The sequence below is a fragment of the Pinus tabuliformis genome, chromosome 1_2 (genome assembly GCF_031772625.1).
Source record: "Pinus tabuliformis cultivar Carrire ecotype Pingquan chromosome 1_2, CPIR1, whole genome shotgun sequence".
In the NCBI taxonomy this organism is placed as follows: domain Eukaryota; kingdom Viridiplantae; phylum Streptophyta; class Pinopsida; order Pinales; family Pinaceae; genus Pinus; species Pinus tabuliformis.
In genome coordinates, this window is record NC_142298.1 from 847,356,398 (window position 1) to 847,376,992 (window position 20,595).

Below are 20,595 nucleotides of genomic sequence, written 5' to 3' on the forward strand. Positions count from 1 at the left end.
GCATAATCATTCATTCTTCCACAATAATATATATATATATATCATGATCACAACATAATTACCATTGTTTATAAGGTCAAGGTTAAGAGAACTTCCTCTATTCATGCAACACATGCACAATATTGAGAACAACAGTTCCCAACATAGCCAAGGCATTTGATGCCTCAAATCCATTTACTTTATCTTTCTTGATTACCTTTCTCATGATTGTCTTACCACTGTCCATTTATCCCAATGGACCCAACCATCCTAATTGGTTATCATATTCTTTCCTTAAGATGCCCTTTATTCATGCACTAAACTCCATCCGGGTGTTACATTACCTGTTGGGTTACACTCAACTCTCCTTGAGCTCCATTAGTGTTCCTCTTTCCGCGACCAGGCGCAGTAGGGGAGTCACAAGGGGGGTAGTAACCCCCCCTGTCAGGGGTTTGAGGGGGACGGTAGCCTGGAGAATTTTTTTCTAACCCTTTATTAGGTGGGCAGACCTACCTATGGTTTTGTGTGTGGTTTTCACACATGGTTTTGGGCGTGATGGTTTTGGGCCCATGGTATGTTAGGGAACTACAGTTATGTTCTGATCTAGGGTTAATGGATTGGGGTTTATGGATGCTTCGGCATGTATATAATGTATTGTAACATTGAAAGGGATATAATGAAAAATTAATCTGATAGTCTCGGTTTTGGCATCCAGGGGAAAATCTCTGTGTATATATGTTTTATGTTTTATGCTCTCGCCATTGTTTATTTTTTGTTTTTAGAATTCGTATGCAGGTAATTTTTGTACGGGGTTAAAACCTACACATAGGTCTTCTAGAGCTACTCTTCCCACTTGATTCCTCGTAAACCAGGAACCTTTTTATGCCATTCACCTACATAAGCATTCATTCTTCCACAATAATATATATATATATATATATATATATTCATGATCACAACATAATTACCATTGTTTATAAGGGCAAGATTAAGAGAACTTCCTCTATTCATGCAACACATGCACAATATTGAGAACAACGGTTCCCAACACAGCCAAGGCATTTGATGCCTCAAATCCATTTACTTTATCTTTCTTGATTACATTTCTCATGATTATCTTGCCACTGTCCATTTATCCCAATGGACCCAACCATTCTAATTGGTTGTCATATTCTTTCCTTAAGATGCCCTTTATTCATGCACTAAACTCCATCTGGGTGTTACATTACCTGTCGATGCAGGAGCATCCAGCTCAAGGAAAAATCATTGTATTTAGTAGAATAGGGGGTCTTGTGTTTAAAGGGAGATGGTTCCCAAAAGGATTAAATTAATGTAATTTTAATGTTTTTGAATCATTGATAGGATATTTGTAAATGTTCTCGAATATAGGAGAACATGAGGAATTAGTGAGGATTGAGAGATTTTGGAATATTATAAATATTTAGATTAGGAAATGGTTTCATGATTTTTAGGATTAGAGAGAATCCTTAGGAAATTAGTTGAGTCAAAAATAGATTTAGGAGATATTTAGGATTTTGTTGAGAAAACTATGGATCTGAACCAGAAATGGTTCCAGAAACTTTTTGTAAGCCTTAAAGGCATGAGGGACAGAGAATAAAAAAGAGGAGGACTAAATTAGGTCTACGGGCAGAGAGATGAGAATGGCCAAATAAACATAGATCAGGCCTAAAGAAGAGTAGACAAAACACGAGATGTTCTGAACTTATGTAAATATTGTTTATGAATGAAAGGAGGGTTTCATTGTGTTCAGAATTGTTCCTGTGTGTGACCATAATTGAATGAGACCGATCTCTGTTTAAATGAATTTTTGTACATGATTTCTAATTGAATGAAGAAGTTTTTCTGAAGGATAAAAGCCTTAGTTTCGGGATATAACTGGTGTGATAAATGATTTGTTTTGTGAAGGAAATATGCATGATAAAATCCTGTAGTGGAGTTAGCGTATGACGGATTCCTCGGCAGAGATTTGATTGTCGAAACTCTGATTAAAGGTGGATCAGAGTTGATTTATGAGAGAATTCATCATTGATCACAGATAGGATCAATGATGATCCAGTTGAAATGAGGTTGAAAAGGGAATTCAACATAGTTTTGTTGTATTTGTCTGAATACATCGAGATCATTTGTTTGAGTAGATCTCATGAAAGAAATTATTTGGAAAACAGTGTAATGACAGAGTACCACAGCGAATGAAGTGCTAACTTGGCGGAATGCAGAAAAAGAAAACCAACAAAAGTCGCGTGAAAGTCATGAGACTATCGTGACCATTCATCGAGGGAAGATCCAACGGTGATTAGGTGATCGCATGCAAAGATGTACTCGCTATAAAGTGGCAACTGGACCCAATAACCCTATAAAATCGAGTTGATTGATGGGTAAATCATGACCGTCCAATCTGTTGGAAATCTGACGGATATCGCATGGGAAGATGTGCACTGGTTAATTTGGAAATTGGACCCGATGAGTTATCAATGCAGGTTTAATTCTATTTGAGATCCGGTCTTATGCGTCGAAGTGGGATCGGTGTTCATTTACAGGCTGTGTTGTATTTTTCGTGGTTTGTTTGTTTGCATATGTTATGTGAAGTCCGCCTATAAAATCTCTTATGATGTAAATGTGGCCCTAATTCACAGGCCACACATGGAAAATTGAAAAGACGCAATTTAGCTACGTCATTTGTGGTATCAGAGGCAAAGAAGTGGATTCTACATGTATTGGAAAGAGGTATGATTAGTTAATGATTGATTTTGTGTGAAATAGAATTAAAGTTCTTTAGAAAGTTGTAATAGAGGTTGAAAAAGAAGTTACAGGATCAGATTTTAAATCTGTTTGGCAGCAGTTGTAGATTGAAAAAAAATATGCAGTGGAAGCATGGTAGCCTAAGACTATGAGGAAATTCAAATCTGCAGAATCTGAGTTAAAAAGCATATGAACCATTCAAAATGTTGGAGAAGGAGAGACAAGATCATGACAAGATCTTGCAGGTATATTTGTGATAAATTTAGTTTTGAGGATTGAGTTTGCATATTTCAGGTTACAGATGAAGGAAGAATATCTCAGCAAAAGAAGATCAAACCTTAAGAAGCAGTGATGAAGAAAACTAGTAAGGATTTCTGAGTGAAAGAAGAAGTGTAGTCAGAACCTAGTATTTCATCTAGAAATTGAAATACAAGAGGACAGTCATGTTCTTAAGAGCAGATGAGTTGAAACCTAGAAGGAGTAGAGGAAAGCTCAAGGAGGTTCCAGAGATAGAGAACCAGTACTTGCCAAAAGTCCAAGTCCAGAGGAAGAACTTGGTGAGGTAAGTGGCAGCAGGAAGGACTTGCTGTTGCAGAGGCTTAATACAGCTCAGAGTGAGTGACTGAGTAATGAACTCATAGAGATGGAAAGAAGAAGATGACTATTGATAGTCATCGCAAGGGTTTTGAGCAAGACTACATCAAATTAAAGGAATGGAAAGTTTGGCACAAGATTACAATAGTAAGACTGTAGGAAGAACTTTTGAAAGTTCTTAGAAATTGTAGCATGACCTTATTCTAGCTAAGGCTTGGAATAGATAGGGACCGTGGTGTTTTTAAAATGAAGTGAGTGCAGCAACCAGAAAAGACAGCAAGATTGCTTAGTGCAAGTTCTAAGAAGGAGAGAACTTTAAGACCAGGCAGAGGAGAAGCTTTGTGAGAAGATTAACCCAGTAGGAGGTTGATTGGATGCAGGTGTAGAAGCTTACACAAAAGAGAACATGACTATGAGAAGTTATGTACAAGGTTCAGAAGAAAGCTACAAGATGAAGAAGAAGGGTGCTAAAGAAATCTGTAGGAAACAAATGAGTCAAGAGGAGCATGACAAGGAGATTGCTGAGATAAGAGAACAATTTAATAAATTAAATATGATGATAGAAGAAGACCAAAGACAAGGTTGGGTCTTGAGGAAAAATACAGTGAAGTGGCCTAAATTACAGGAAAAGCTACAACAGAGGCAAGTGAAGTGGCTGGAGAAAAAACTCAGAGAAGCAAAGTTAGAAATGAGAGTTTCTATTTGTAGACCAGAACAGGGTGAATTCCTGAGTGAAAATAAAGACTGGAGATCTATGAAAGATCTTATAAATTACAATGAGAATTCAAGACAGCAAGAAGTTTACTTTGCTGAGCAAGGAAGTATTAATAATTTTATGAACTGTTGGACAAGTTCAAATCAGCAAGAGGATATCAAGCCTTATATGTTTGAGTCTAATAGTTTTGGTGTGTTTGCAGGATTTGCAGAAGGTAATGGACAGTCTTGTGAAACTGTCACAAGGATGAATAAAGTTCTTGAGGTGAAGTACGATGAAGAATGCCTAGTAGAGGAGGAAGTTACTAATTTGTTACACAAAAAAAAAAAAAAAACCTCATAGATTTTGGTGGAAGAAAATTATTTGAAGATGTTGTAAAACAAATACAATTTCTTGTGGAGGAAGAAGATGAGGTTCAGCTTGAAGAGATGATATGGGGAAAATCAGTTGAGGTTGTTAAACCTTACATTTAAAAAAAAACTAACAATTGGTTGATGAATGTAGGGATTGTAAATGTCAAAGGAGTACAGTGTTTGAATACTATTACACAACATGGAAATAATACAACATTGTTTTCTGAAAGCATAAGGAAAGAACAGAATTTTACTTATGTTATGGAGATGACTGAAACAAAATTGTCTGTGGACAAAAATCAAATTGAGGAACAACCCCTGAACAATAGTAATCATGTAAAAGATGAAGCTGGAAATGAAGAGCGTTATGAGGAAATGCATATTAAATCTAAAGAAGAGATTAAAATGCTAGAAGAACCTGATAGCAGAAAATTAGAGGTTGCAATTATAGTTCCTGAGGATGAAAACATGTCTCTAGTAGTCATGAAGATAGAAGAATGTTTTGAAAGCAATAGCTTGTTTGCAGATTCATTGAATAGCATGAATGAGTATGATTCTGTGATCAAAGAGATTGGGCAGAAATTGTTTGGAGATGAGGTAGAAGTTCAAAAGTGTCAAGAGGGTAAGGATGTAAGGGTTGCAGCAAGAATCAAACAAATCCAAGGTAAAGGTAACCTACAACAAGTAAAAGGTAAATTTGAAAGAGAGATCATGATAGCTAAAACATTAATGGGAGATCATCATTTCGATGTAATGACAGACAGTGAATGGGAGAAAGAGGTAAAACTACTGGAGAATTGGCTAAAAGCACCAGAAGAAAGGAAAGAGCCTGGTGAAGATTGCAAAGAATATATAACAGAGGAAAGAGTTCGCTACTGTGAACTAGAGCAGGGAGACATTCTTGGAACAGATGATGTGGAGGAGAGACTAGCTGACACTCTCAAAAATTCTTTGGAGAATCTGAATCAACATACTGATGTGCTGACAAAGGTGAAAAAAACAGAGTAATATACTGAGATGTTGTCAGAGTAAGAAGAGGCACAAAGGCCTTATATTTTAAAGTTTTGAAAATTGTTTTATGATTTCAGGTTTTAGTGTAGATACTAGAGAAAATTTGTTGCAGGAAAACAACCAAATAGACAAGGGAGAGGAAGATTATGTGGAAGTATTTAATCCATGGAATAAAGATATTAAATTGCTGGAAAGAATGCTGGAGAGACAAGATTTGATTCAGGAAGAGGCAGCCATGGAAGAAGAAGAAAAATCGCAATTTCAACATTGGGAAACAAGAGAGCATGAAGATGAAATACAATTCTTTGAGCAATGGATTAAAGAGGGGAGTTATGTTGGAATTGATAAGCAACATAGTGATGAGATGGCTGAAAGGAATTGTATAGAAGACAAAGAGTTAAAGAACAATTTACTTTTTCAAAGTAAATTGGCAGACAAGGAGCAGCAATTAGATATTGCAGAGGGAGATATCTTCAAAGATATTCAGGAAGTTTGGGAGGCAGCAATATCTAGAGCAGTAACTACAACAATATCTACAACAGTGACTGGAGTAATTTCAAGAGAAATAACAGGAGTTGAAATGGGAAAAGTTGGAGGAGGTAATCAACAATTTGAATATATGCAGAATGTGGAGATGCAACAGCTAGTGGATGGTAGCAGAAAGCTTCAGCAAGAAGAAAGAAGAAATAAATGGCAGAGTATGTACCATCCCAAAGATATGCTAGACATAGAGATTGAAGAACTGAGGAAATTAATGATGAAATAGTCCAAAAGAAGAAGACTGACAGTAGAAGGGATGATCAATCAGAATTTGAAGCTGATTGAAGAGAAGAAGATGAAACAGAGGATAGTAGACATACAACAACAACAAGGGAGCAAATCTTATGGAAATTTACAAACTAAAGTTTGGGATCCTGGTGGAGTGATACATAAAAGCTTATGACCAGGAGGTCATAAAAAAATTTCACCTTGGGAGTCTGATGCAGGAGCATCCAGCTCAGGGAAAAATCATTGTATTTAGTAGAATAGGGGGTCTTGTGTTTAAAGGGAGTTGGTTCCCAAAAGGATTAAATTAATGTAATTTTAATGTTTTTGAATCATTGATAGGATATTTGTAAATGTTCTCGAATATAAGAGAACATGAGGAATTAGTGAGGATTGAGAGATTTTGGTATATTATAAATATTTAGATTAGGAAATGGTTTCATGATTTTTAGGATTAGAGAGAATCCTTAGGAATTTAGTTGAGTCAAAACTAGATTCAGGAGATATTTAGGATTTTATTGAGAAAACTAATAATGGATCTGAACCAAAAATGGTTCCAGAAACTTTTTGTAAGCCTTAAAGGCATGAGGGATAGAGAAAAAAAAAGAGGAGGACTAAATTAGGTCAATGGGCAGAGAGATTAGAATGGCCAAATAAACATAGATCAGGCCTAAAGAAGGGTAGACAGAACATGAGATGTTCTAAACTTATGTAAATATTGTTTATGAATGAAAGGAGGGTTTCATTGTGTTCAGAATTGTTCCTGTGTGTGACCATAATTGAATGAGACCGATCTTTGTTTAAAAGAATTTTTGTACATGATCTCTAATTGAATGAAGAAGCTTTTTTGAAGGATAAAAGCATTAATTTCGGGATATAACTGGCATGATAAATGATTTGTTTTGTGAAGGAAATATGAATGATAAAATCCTGTAGTGGAGTTAGTGTATGACGGATTCCTCGACAAAATTGTGATTGTTGAAACTCTGATTAAAGGTGGATCAGAGTTGATTTTGAGAGAATTCATCATTCATCACAGATAGGATCAATGATGATCCAGTTGAAATGAGGTTGAAAAGGGAATTCAACATAGTTTTGTTGTATTTGTTTGAATACATAGTGATCATTTGTTCGAGTAGATCTCATGAAAGAAATTATTTGGAAAACAGTGTAATGACAGAGTACCACAACATATGAAGTGTTAACTTAGCGGAATGCAGAAAAAGAAAACCAACAAAAGTCGCATGAAAGTCATGAGACTATCATGATCGTTCATCGAGGGAAGATCCAACGGTGATTAGGTGATCGCATGCAAAGATGTACTCGCTATAAAGCGCAACCAAACCCGATAACCCTATAAAATCAAGTTGATTGATCGGTAAATCGTGACTATCCAATCTATTGGAAATTCGACGGATATCGCATGGGAAGATGCACATTGGTTAATTTGGAAATCGGACCCGATGAGTTATCAACGCAGGTTTAATTCTATTTGAGATCTGGTCTTATGCGTCGAAGTGGGACCGATGTTCATTTACAAGTTGAGTTGTATTTTTCGTGGTTTGTTTGTTTGCAGATGTTATGTGAAGTCCGCCTATAAAATCGCTTTTGATGCAAATGTGGCCCTAATTCATAGGCCACACATGGAAAATTGAAAATACGTAGTTTAGCTGCGTCACCTGTTGGGTTACACTCAACTCTCCTCGAGTTCCGTTAGTGTTCCTCTTTCCCTGACCAATTCATGAGACCCTCAAAACATAAAAGGAAACAACAAAAACGAAAGATAAAGAAAACAAGGAAAACCAAACAACAATACAACACCACAAACAAATGGCATGACCATGTACCAAACATAATCAAATCCGCAAATCAAGCGCAAACAAATCACAAAAAACCGAAAGCACACAACTTTCAACAAACACCATGACTCAACCCCCATGGTTCCCAGTGCTTGCAAGGAAAGGCTCAACCCGAGCCTTCTTCAATATCTATGGTAGTCTATTTTGCCATGCAATTCCATGCATCATACTACCATAAACACACAACTCTCAATGCATAAATAAATATCACAATATACCAATTACCTTACCTGTTGTACCCTGCACACTACCCTGCAACTAAGCACCTACTTATATCATCTCCTAAGGGGTTCCAGTTCCCTTGGTGAATTCAATTATAAGTGGAAACCATATGTTATGCCCGCATCTGATCAATCATCTACCATGTAACTTCCTTGACCCCAAGTGCTTCCATGCACTTTAGCTTGCTCTATTACTTGATTTTGGAGCATGAGATTCCTCTACTATGGATGCATTGAGGTTATGCCTGGAACTCTCCCTCTAGTTCCACCTTCCATCTTGATGATGGATACCTGGTGACCTACCTTCCTGTTGTCCACTGCTACATAGATCTGAGAAATGCTCTAACCTACATCCCCACTATCTGCATCTCATGCGCACTGTAGATCTGAGGCCTGTCACGATCTCGTTGCGCCACTCTGATACAAAGGGAAATCCTTCCTGCAATGATATCCATCACAAGTTCAACACTGCAATGGTTCTTTGCCATTGCCTTTACTCTACTGCTCCATAGGCTGAGACCCATGTCCTCTCTCAGCTGCATTGATTTTTTTTATAAAGCGCTACATTTTCCTTGTCACTTGCATCTTTAGATATTTCTGGAGGGTGTTTCAAATTCATCCCATGTAGTCATGCTTTTGCAACTTCTAACTTAGTCAACTCACCATCAAAAGTAGGAGGCTTGGCTTTCTTGAAATTTTTTGGCAAGTACTACTTCTCACTTCTCTTATATTGCCGTTGGTGGTAATGACAATGATGTCTCTCGGAACTAGAGCTAGACTAGAATCCATGAGTACTAGCCCTCTTGTTAGGTGTATCTAAGGATCTTCCACCTTTCATTGTATCATCTTTGTTCATCCTGTACTTTTTCGAGACTTGCTACCATATGCCCCATTGGTCTTCTCCTCCTGTCTATCTCCATGACTGATCCCTAGTTGTCCCTACTTCTGCAAACCTGTAAGGATCTGAAGAATCACTGCATTAACCTTAACTTACTTTTTCTGAGCTTTGAGAAGCCTTTCCTGTGCCTGAATCAACCTCTCTTTGTTTGCCTCGCAACTCACAATTTCTTCCTTCAAGCTTATCAGTGTATCTGCTAGATCGGGAGAATACCCCTCTCCTTGCTGCTTAACAGATCTCTCCCATCCTACCAATGTCTCTTCAGGATTGTATGAAAAGTCATATGAACTGTACTCAACTATTATGCTCTTCATCCTTGGTCTTCTATTGTCAGGCTGCAACATACCATCTTACATAAACCAAATAGAAGACATAATCAAGATCATATCTCAATATATGTCAAGGGAGGCTATTACATCTGCATAAGTGAGTTTAGATTAGCATGATACATAATAATACCAAGAACTTTACCGCAATGACAATAATCATCATGTCTATAACTGCAGTTCATATAACAACAAGCTAACTATGATGCATATGCATATGACCACATTAATCAACTAGCATCTAGCATGCATGTAACCACCACAACAATAAAATGATAGGCATGCATATAACCGCGATGCATATAATGTAATATTCCCTTTTTTTGATATGGTTAAAGTGGATAGAATATGCCCATGGTATTCACGTGGTATTTCCCCATGGTATTTTCCTTCATTTTTCGGGGGAAAACACTAAAATAAAGTTTCTAGTGAGTCCATCAAGCCTATAAAAGGGGATAAGAGCCTAACAGTGGGATCATGGGGAATTTATCTATCATATTGTGTTTTGTTCAGAACTTGGCGTAGCCAGTTCTAAGTTGATCCCAGGAAGAAAATCCTGCGGTGACATTGGCGTGGTGGATCCATCCAGGATTCACAAGTGGGCTTCAATGTTTTAGAGCAGACATTGTTAATCAACCGTACATGTTATTTGTAGGGGATTCAATATGTCTTATAAGAGCATGTATCTTGTTTTCAGTTATTAATATAAATAAGAGGCAACATTTTCAGATCCCTTTAGTGTTCAAGGCTTTTTTATTATAAGCATTTTTATTAGAACACTCAAGTGTGCCCGATCTATTGGAAATTTAATTGTTTGGGATCTTATAGTGGTATCAGAGTTGTGCATCCTGCCAATCTGAGGGTTTTATGCAGGGAACTTCGGTGGGATTTATTCTCACCCTAACCGACATTTCCCATCTTCGGTGGTATTCGATATCACCCTAGTTGGCCCCTTATTTTTTCAGATAATTATTTTGAGGTGTTTCAGATATTTACTATTTTCCTTTCATGCCAAGATTTATTACTAAGGATCTAATTGATCTAGAGCTAGGACATTATTCTTTTGGTCATATCTATTATCAAAGGACAAAATTTGTATTGCCTGAAGATCGAAGAAAAGGTACATCTCAAAGATCAAGAGGCAAGATCTTGATAGTATTCTTCCATAGATCCAATTGATTGTTTGAGCATATTCATTATTGTGTAAGTTGAGGCCGCATTTACACGACAGTATCATACAATGGAAAAGGTTGCAGGGACAACCTTGTGTCTTACATGGAAATCGAGATCCCTTCATCTATAGCGCAGAAGTCACGCTTTGAAATCTGGCACCTTTCATAAGCCATATTATAAGGGCCAAAGAGGGCCATATTTTGTCGCACGATCTACAGTGGCCATTGAGGGGGGTGTAGGAGTGCAACGTTGAATTGTGAGGGCCAGCATCGTGGGATCGGGAAGAGGGCCCGTTGAAGTGGTTGTGTGGACGCAGAATTCTGGTTCCAAAGGGTCAAATCAGATCTGAAACGCATGCCAAGGTCACATAGAGGGCAAATATTGTTACCTATAGTTGTTATCTAGACACCAGAAATAAGGTGTGACTTGTTTTTCCAGGTTGTGAATGTCATTTTGATTTCTTCTCACAACGTTGGGATCCATGAGGGCGATGGAGGCAAACACCAAAATAGATAACATGACATGCATGAAATCAAGAAACGTGAGCTTTTGTCGGTGAATGAATCTACGAAGCAAGAAATCAGAGGCCAAGCAGTAAGCCAGTCAAGTATTTGATGGCGTTGTAGCAGTAGCCTCCGTTGGAGAAAATGGGTGACATATAATAACGATGGTACCTAGAAGCAATTTTATAAGATTGGCTACGTTCACAAAAGTCTTGTCAACAACATTCTCTTTCATGGGTTTTTCAGGCGTCTCATCTGCCAGTAATGCATTTTCTAGTCTAGTTGATTCGTGAAATCTTTCAGCCATTAATTAACCAACTTATTGGTTGCGTTTCTAACTTGGCATTTTACTATTGAGATCTTACATAAATCGACCAAGTATAGGAGTAAAGTGACCTAATTAGTCAGAAAACATCCCAGGCATTAGATTCGACCCCCAACAGCAATGTACGGCCATATGGGTGTGAGCAAACGTCCAACAAATCAAAATTCTACGAAGAACGAATTGCCAATGATCGACCATTAGGGAGACAACATCGACTAGAGGGAGGACGTTCGACGCACATGTGATGCAAATCGACTAAGGAAACTAAGGTATTTGTGCTAGGAAAGGTAAAATCGGTCTAGGAAATACCCATTGACTTAGAATGACACCCAGACAACCAACAATCTCCTTCAAGCAATGAATTGCTCAGTTTCAGGGCTGAGAGTGGGAACTACACTATAAATTTGAAAGGGACTTTTTATTACAAACTTTAATCTCATAGACTCCATGAAATGGATAATTGAAGGGATTTGTTTGTATGAAGTGGCAAAATTATGAGCTAGGACATATTGTGGTGGAAATAATATCTTATTGATTTGAAATTTATCATAACGGTTATCCAAAACCAACACACCCAGTCATTAATTTCTGAGAGGGTGGAAGCCATTAATTTCAAAGATGGAGGAATGGATTGATTAATGCAAATGTATATGGCTGTGGAGACTTAGAGTTTCTCACCTTGAGCCACATATTAGAAATACCCATCAATTCGATGTAACGACCAATAGAAAATGCAAAACCACATTGTTTAAATTCTACACAACAAACATCGAATTTTAGGGATATTGATCATGTATCTTGCAGGTTGTCTCTGCAAATGTTGAATTTGACTTCTGTTTTACAGAACACCAATGGAGGCATGATAATACAAATACTTCTTGTCATTATACAATGGTTTCACAGATTTTATAAATGTAGTAGGACAAGCGGAGATAAAGAAAAAAAATTAATGCGGGGAGCATGCTTGCATGGTGATCTGTGTATCTTTGCAGATGCATAAGAATGGTGACCTGTGTATCTCTGTACATGCATAAGGTTTTGAAATCTAGGACCTGTTGGGTCGAGCTTTTACAACCATGATGATCCAACTCAAAGTGCTCTAGTTCGAGTAGCAATTTCAGGCCAGGAGGATTCTTCGGCAAACAAAATGGCTTAATATCATTGTTTGTTTGAATATATGGAATCTGATTTAATTTGTTTATTAAAAAAAACATTTTTAATTTTCTAGTGAAGCTTTAGCAAGGCCAAAATTTGAGGAGGCAGAGTATATTCCTGTATATTTCCTTGCCTTGCTATGTGAAGATGGGTCGTCTTGAAGAGACCTTGGAAAACACCCATAAACTTCTTGATGAACTAGTGAGAATATATGGTCCTTTACGCAACAATACCTCCTTAGACCAAAATGATGGTCAAAGCAGCAGACCATTCTCGAAAAGAGTCCATGTCATTTTGTAGTCAAAGCACCCATGGGAAGTGAAGGAAGGACAGGGAAGAGGAGCTAAGCTCTTCGCACTTGGATTTGAATTGCAACAAACAAAGTCAGTCATAGACCTTCATAAATTGGAGGAATTAGACACATGTCTCTCCGAGGTGGGGCAACCAGAATGGAAGAAACTCAGTTGGGCTCTCAGGCCATCCATGGTTGTGTTGATACAACCCAAACTTTGGGAACATCCTTGTGAAGAGGTTAGGCTCATAATTGCTTCTTGTCTCAGCAAGATCATAGCTTTAACATCACCACTATTGCCTTACAATAATGATATCATGAGGGAGATATTGTAGCTAATAGTAGAAGTCCTTCAAGGGTTGAACAACATCATGCTTCCTACCTTTTAGAAGCGACGCAAAATCTTAGAAGTCATGGTAGAATTTAGCTTTGGTACATTCATGCTAAATCTGGAATGCGAGGACTTAATATTTCAGGTGTTCCAGAACTTTTACACCAACATTACATCACCTCAGCCCGACCATGTCAAAACAAGCATGCAAAAGATTATGTCATTGTTTTTAGAAGGAGATGCCGACATCTGCAAGATACTAAGATCCAAACTGTTGATCATTTGGAGAAATGAATTAGTTGTATCACCACCTATCTATGATCTAGTTGAGAAGTTGGTCAGCAAAACATAAAATTGCTCAAAAGGGTGTTGACTAGGAAGGAGTTGAGAAGGATTAATGGAGGATGCAAGAACAAAACCTGTAGTAGGAATGAACTAAGGAGGAGAGGGCTATGCTTTATTTGCAAGGGACCTTGGGCCCTTAACCATTCATGTATACGTGATAGGAAGGAGGCAACAAAGACAGAACAAGAGGAGATTCCTTCAGATCATAAGGAATCTTATATTGATTTTCAAGATGGTGAGAAACAACGTGATATTATTCAGGGAGACTTGTAGGATGACAAGCATTTGGAAGTGCACGAGGAAATTATATCTAATGGTATCAATGAGGTAGAATCCTATACAACTGAGTCCATAGGTCTCCAGGGGGATGCCCATAAAGAATATGAACAATCAAGTATAGATAACAATCCACCACTGCATCCATGTTTGAAAACCAGAGAGGATGGACAACAAATTGTCCCCACAGGTGGAGAAGGCCAGGAAGAAGACATTCAAGGAGACTTAAGTGAGGAGCCAATAGTGGTAAACCGACATGATGAGCATGATCATAAGGGGCAACATGACAAATGTAGTATGCAAGATAGGCCATTTCTAGAGAGTTGGTCAAAGGTTCAAGCTGGAGCTATGATAGTTGAGTATCCGGTGAGGGCAAATACAAAGGAATTTAGCAAGGCACCATAATTTCCAGTAGAGGACTTTCAGGTAAAGATCATGCATTTCAAGACATATCTTGTGATGTTAAAGTAGAGAATCTAGATAGTTCGAGACAATGTCTTACAGGAGAACAAGAAAAGTGAGGAGCTCATAGGGTATGTGCCAAATCAACAACCAAGTTGTCTAGTGTTGAGGAACGACTCAATTCCCTCACAAGGCAACAAGAGGAGTACAGTTGGGAGTTCCAGAGCAGCCCTCTACAAGAGTACATAGATAAGGCTTGCAGCACTACCAACCCACCTTTATACATTGGGGAGAGCAGGGCAGAGTTCTCCAAATGGATCATGTTGAGTGACTGGGTGGAGCAACATGAGTGGGGCATCGAGCAACATCAACATGGTAGATTTGTTCCATGTGTAGGTATTCATCCTTCCCACGACATGGATTGGCGAGATATTATGAGTTGGTACTCTATTGATGGGATGATTCTTAGGAGGATACTCTTAGCCAAGGGCATATCACAGCAGGGGCCCTTAGGCATAGGTAGTGATGGAGGGTTGAGGTGGTATCATAACCCACAAGTCCCAGGACTTAGGTGGTATTGGGATCCAGGTGGATCTATTGAGGGCAAGATTGGTTGGAGGATTGTTTGGGATCTTGGGATCCATTTAGGATCATTTAGCATGGAGGCATGGGATAGCACACTCATTTGTATGGGATCCTGGTATCAATGTACAAATGCTTCTATTGTGGATAAAATTGGATTGCTTGAGGGCAAGTAATCTTTGGGCAGGAGGATTTGTAATATTCCTTTTTTTTATATGGTCAAAGTGGACAGAATCTGCCCATGGTATTCACCATGGTATTTTCCCATTGTATTTTCCTTCATTTTTTGAGGGAAAACAATAAAATAAAGTTTCTAGAGAGTCCATCAAGCCTAGAAAGGGGATAGAAGACTAACAATGGTATCATGGGGACGAAAACCCTGCAGTGACATTGGTGTGGTGGATCCATCCAAGATTCACAAGTGGGCTTCAGTGTTTTAGAGTAGTCATTGTTGAGCAGTCATACATGCTATTGGTAGGGGCTTTAGTATGTCTTATATGAGCATGTATCTTGTTTTCAGTTATTAATATAAATAAGAGGTTGCATTTTCAGATCCCTTTGGTGTTCGTGGTTTTTTTATTACAAGCATTTTTATTAGAACACTCAAGTGTGCCCGATCTATTGGAAATTTAATTGTTTGGGATCTTACATATAACAACCATTAACCATCATCCCTGCATGCTAAGCATATAAACCTGTATAATGATATCCTTTTACCCCGAGGTCTAGTGCTGCAACCTCACTCTGAAACCAATTTGTAACTACCTCTCCCACATTTACCCACTTTGACAAGCTCTCCAGGGTAAGCATGAGCTTAGTGTCACTATGATATGACCCGACCTCCAAGTTCTAGTTATGGAAGTGGGGCTTAAAATCAGAAGTAAACTGAGATCCCTTAAAGACTTTAAATCACTTAGGAGCCTACCAACCACCCCAACTGATCAATCCCTGAACTGGAACCCTTTTTCACTAGGTTTATACCCCAGCCACACCCTTGACACATTGTGCATACAGTTATGAGGCTCCAATCGCACCCATAAGCCTGCCTGCATGCAATTATGGCCCAAAAGAGATCTATGCCACTTTTTCATGCTAGTCTCCAGAACATTACCCATAACTGCATATAGCTTTCCAGAATCATGACAATGATGATAACAATGCTAAACAATCAAAGTTTAAGCAAGATATTGTCCAATACATGCCTAATGCAAGATAAACATTTTGTCAAACATATGAAAAACATATAAGCTACATGTCATGAATGCATATCTGATCAGAAACTTTTGAACTTCATCTGAAAATCACCAAGAAGGCTCAATGCCCTCTCAAGCTATCCATAACAACACTTGTTAGCCCATGCATTCATCAACCATCTGGTAAATTATCAAATCATGAACAAGAGCCATAGCTAGAGCACATCATAAAACCAAACATAAAACCAACATATAACAATAATAGAAACTATGACAAATCAACCATAAGATCACCATAATAACTAGTACAAGTGCTCATAGATCACAATAGGAAAATAACTCGTATTAACATATGGAAATGCCAACCAAGTCAAGGACTTCCATGTACCACCCAACCATAGATTGAGCTGAACCAAATCTCTCTTTCAACTAATCACTCCCACGCCATATTCCAATCATGAATGTGAGATCATATGGGTTAAACCAAAAAAGAACCAACTAGAGCTTCTAGGGGCCAAACCAACTCAACCCTCAACCACAATGATCTCACCTATACGGTCCAGAAATCACTAACATCAACCATATTGGTCTCTTCCCAAGATGTCCAAGGCTTTAGGGATTCCATCTCAACCCATAGCCTCCAGGGACCCAAGCTGTTATAGGGCTCCAAAGAACTACCATTTCAACCCACAACCTCCAGGGACCCAAGTTGTTCCAGGGCTCTAGAGATCCTATCCCAACCCATAACCATAAGGAACCTGAGAATCAATTAGAAAATTCCAAATGGGGAATCCACTACACCATGGCTATCCAGGAATGGCAACGCAAGGCTGAAACCACTACCAATCTAGGCAAATATCCATGTCAATTTCAACACATAACCAAGGAACCACATGCATATACCATGCATCCAAAAACCGACAAGGATATCACACATGCAACCTATTAACTGCAAAGTAATCTAGTTGTAGTTGTCGATTCAACTTTCTCCTTGCACTTCCTTACTTTCCTTTGCTTGCTTTCTCCAAATCCAAGTGAATGCTAGAGTGCTCCAAGAATACTCTGACTGTGCAAGGAGAGAACCAAAACTGAACTGACAAAAGATGTGAATTGTTTCTCTGATGTCTTTTTATCATTGATGTCTCATTTTTTCTTAATTTTTCCTCTAATTTCCATTGCATGCAAATTTGTGTCTCTTCACCTTCATTTTCTCCTATTTTCCTTTATTTCCCATAATTCAATGCCATTTATTGCCTCTTTGCTTTTGCCAAAGCCTTTACCAATTTCCACAGCCATTAATAAATTGCAAGTGATGCCCATTATGATGTTTACCCACCATTCAACTTGGAATACATGTCCCGTGACCTTGGTCTTATTTTATTTACATGGAAAATCAACCAAGGATTGTTACACTACCAAGAGTCAAAAGGGATCAAATCTCTTTTCACTCGAAAAGAGATTTGCACCTCAAGAGATTTGATCCCTCTTAATGCTTGATAGATCTTGATTTAAGATGTATCTAGGCTGGTAGAACACACACACACACACACACATATTTGTTTGCTAGGTAATGTGAGTCCTAAGATCACTGACATCCCTAACTTGTGGCCTAAGTAGTTGTGACAAAGGGTATCTAAGCCATCAAAATAACTCGTAGATTGCACTGGCCTGACCTACACCAACCCTTAGAATGGTTGGATTTTTGCCCATGAAGTTTCTAACTAGTGATCTTTTCACTATGAAGTGCCTTGAAAAAATACCCGGTCACTGTCTACTCTATGCTCCATGGGCACGTGTATATATATATCTTTATCTTATTTTAATTATCATTTTTAATTAATTAATTAATTTTTTTAATGTAATTTTACCAAGTCAAAATGTTTACATAGCATAAAAAGATAAGACATTACAACATCTTTTCCATACTCCTGTGGAGAGTGCCTCTTATAATTATTATTTGATCCCTCTTGATGCTCGGTAGATCCATAGTTAAGATGGATCTACACTGGTTTTAGTTCCCGCTTTAAACATACTATATTCCATATGAATACCATAAGTCAATACCATGGGCATTTTTATTTTTATTATTATTTTATTTTGTAGGGATATTATAATTTTGTTATTTTTATTTCTTTAAGTAATATATATTACATTATATTAATTTTTTTTTATTTAATTTTATTTCATGTTTACTTTTATGTAACTTGTCTTAGTCAAAATATTAAACATTACATTACAACATCTCTACTATTTTAATTTTATATAATTTGAGAGAGTCAAAATGTTTACATAACATTGTGCCTAGCCCTCTCCAACCTAGTATGAATCTTGTAAATATTTTGACTCGATCAAAATAAATTAAAATTAAAAATAATCCTATATTTAAATAAAAATAACTTGAAACTAAAATAATAAAAATAAAAAATCTATGTTATTACTATTATTTTTATTAATTTTGTTTGGTAATTAACGTAAACTTGACTTGGTCAAATTAATATGTTTTTTGAAATCCAACTTTATGAGAACTCATGTTATTGATCCATGGTATTTGTGTGGAATATAGCCTATTTAAGGTGGAAAATTAAATCAAACTAGATCTATCTTAACTCTTGATCTACCAAGCTTCAAGAGGGATCAAATCTCTTGAGATGCAAACATTAGAATTAGAAGAGATTTGATACATCTCGGCCATTGGTAGATCCAAAGTTAAGATGGATCTAGGCTAGTAATAGGACACGGCATTACAAAATCTCTTTCATTTAGGGCTAGAAAATGCTTTCCTCCAGGCTTGATATGTGGGTTGAGGAGCCTCTACTCAGGAACATCTAACCTGTCAAAAACAACGGCCACACAAACCCTTAACCGACTAAATTTTTTTAGCATGTATCTAAAACAAAATACACCCTCGAAGTTTGAAATCACATTTTAAAATGATAGAATTAAATTTAAAAAATACATTAACAAAAAAATACGAGTAAATAGCGTCAAATTTAACCACGGGTTAAAATAAAGTGCGTATGGTCGTTGGAAGAAACCCTAATTTCCAATGCATATAAATTACCACCAAAAACAGTGCTTTCATGGCCTGGCTATGTTGGGGGTTTGGGTATGAATCGTGGTTTCTTGACCGAGAAATTCATTACTGTAATCGAAATTGGTAAGAAACATGGACTCTTGTGTTTTGTATATGATGTTGTATATGATGTCTGAGACAGAACTGATATTTTCTTCGTTGTTTTGTTTTGTTTTTTTTAATCCAGGATAATCTGTAACTGGGATATTTCCCTCTTTGTTACTAATCATGTTTGATAGCTTTCGGGACTGATTTTTGTCTCTCTGGCATTAAATATGGACTTCTGTCTTTAACTTGGTTATGATGGCTGGGACGGGACTGAAGTTTGCCTCTTCGGCTTATTGTAGTGCCCTAGAGATGAATCAGTACCCAAAATTAACCACATCCGTCACTTTGTCAGCTATAATGATTTATTCTCTATTTATAGCTGATCATTATAAGATGCAACATTAAGTTTTCTTGTCATGGTATTTTGTGTATGATGGCAATTATCTTTTGTGGTGGTTAAGTGGGAGTTGAAAGTTTGGCTATTAGGTTTACATCAGCGCCGCCTGAGAGATGAATACAGCTCCAGAAATTAACTGCTCCCTTTTACTGGGTCAGGTGGATTGCGTTCCCTTCCACCTGATTGTTTGAACGAGAGAACATGACATCGCTTTTGCGTCTCATGAGGGTCTGGGTTTAGTGCATTCTAGGGTTTTTGTTTTTTAGTCATTTTGCCATGTTGTTAATAGTCTTAATTATAGACGGTTAGATTCAGGTTCTAGGGTTTCAGCATTTTCTGTTTCTAAGATGCATTTTACTTGTGGCATTCATATCTTTATTAAGAGTGATCTATAGTTTTAATGCATTCCTAGGCTTAGAGGCACTTGTTATGCTGTTTATATTTATACTTCGGGAAGTCTAGATTTAGTGCATTTTAGGGTATTAGGGCTTTGTTTTAAAAGGTAGTTAGGGCATATTAGGGTTTCGTTTTAAAAGGCAGTTAGGGCATTAGGGTTTTTGTTTTAAAATGCAGTCAGGGCATTATGGTTTTTGTTTAAAAGGCATTCAGGGTAGTAGGGTTTTTTTTTTTTTTTTTGAAAACGTTTTATGCGATTTTTTCGAAAAGACATTCACAGTGTACTAGGCTTTTTTGAAAAGGCATTTTGATATGGTTAGGCAGAATGGGAGAAAATGTATCTTTATTAAGAGTTATCTATAGTTTTAATGCATTCCTAGGCTTAGAGGCATTTGTTATGGTGTTTATATTATACTTCGGGAAGTCTACATTTAGTGCATTTTAGGGTATTAGGGTTTTGTTTTAAAAGGCAGTTAGGGCATTAGGGTTTTTGTTTTAAAATGCAGTCAGGGCATTATGTCTTTTTGGTTTTAAAAGGCATTCAGGGTAGTAGGGTTTTTTGTTTTGAAAACGTTTATGCGATTTTTTCGAAAAGACATTCACAGGGTACGGCTTTTTTGAAA

General features: G+C 37.4%; 1 long non-coding RNA gene and 1 other non-coding gene across 2 annotated transcripts; both read left to right on the forward strand.

Moving 5' to 3' along the window:
• Positions 1 to 19,086: 19,086 nt before the first annotated feature.
• Positions 19,087 to 20,332, forward strand: LOC149208598 (uncharacterized). The gene is made up of 2 exons (XR_016252141.1): positions 19,087 to 19,215; positions 19,319 to 20,332. It is a non-coding gene; the product is annotated as an uncharacterized LOC149208598 (long non-coding RNA).
• On the forward strand, positions 19,478 to 19,583 carry LOC149208599 (small nucleolar RNA snoR99). Its single transcript, XR_016253174.1, has one exon. It is a non-coding gene; the product is annotated as a small nucleolar RNA snoR99 (small nucleolar RNA).
• Positions 20,333 to 20,595: the final 263 nt, after the last annotated feature.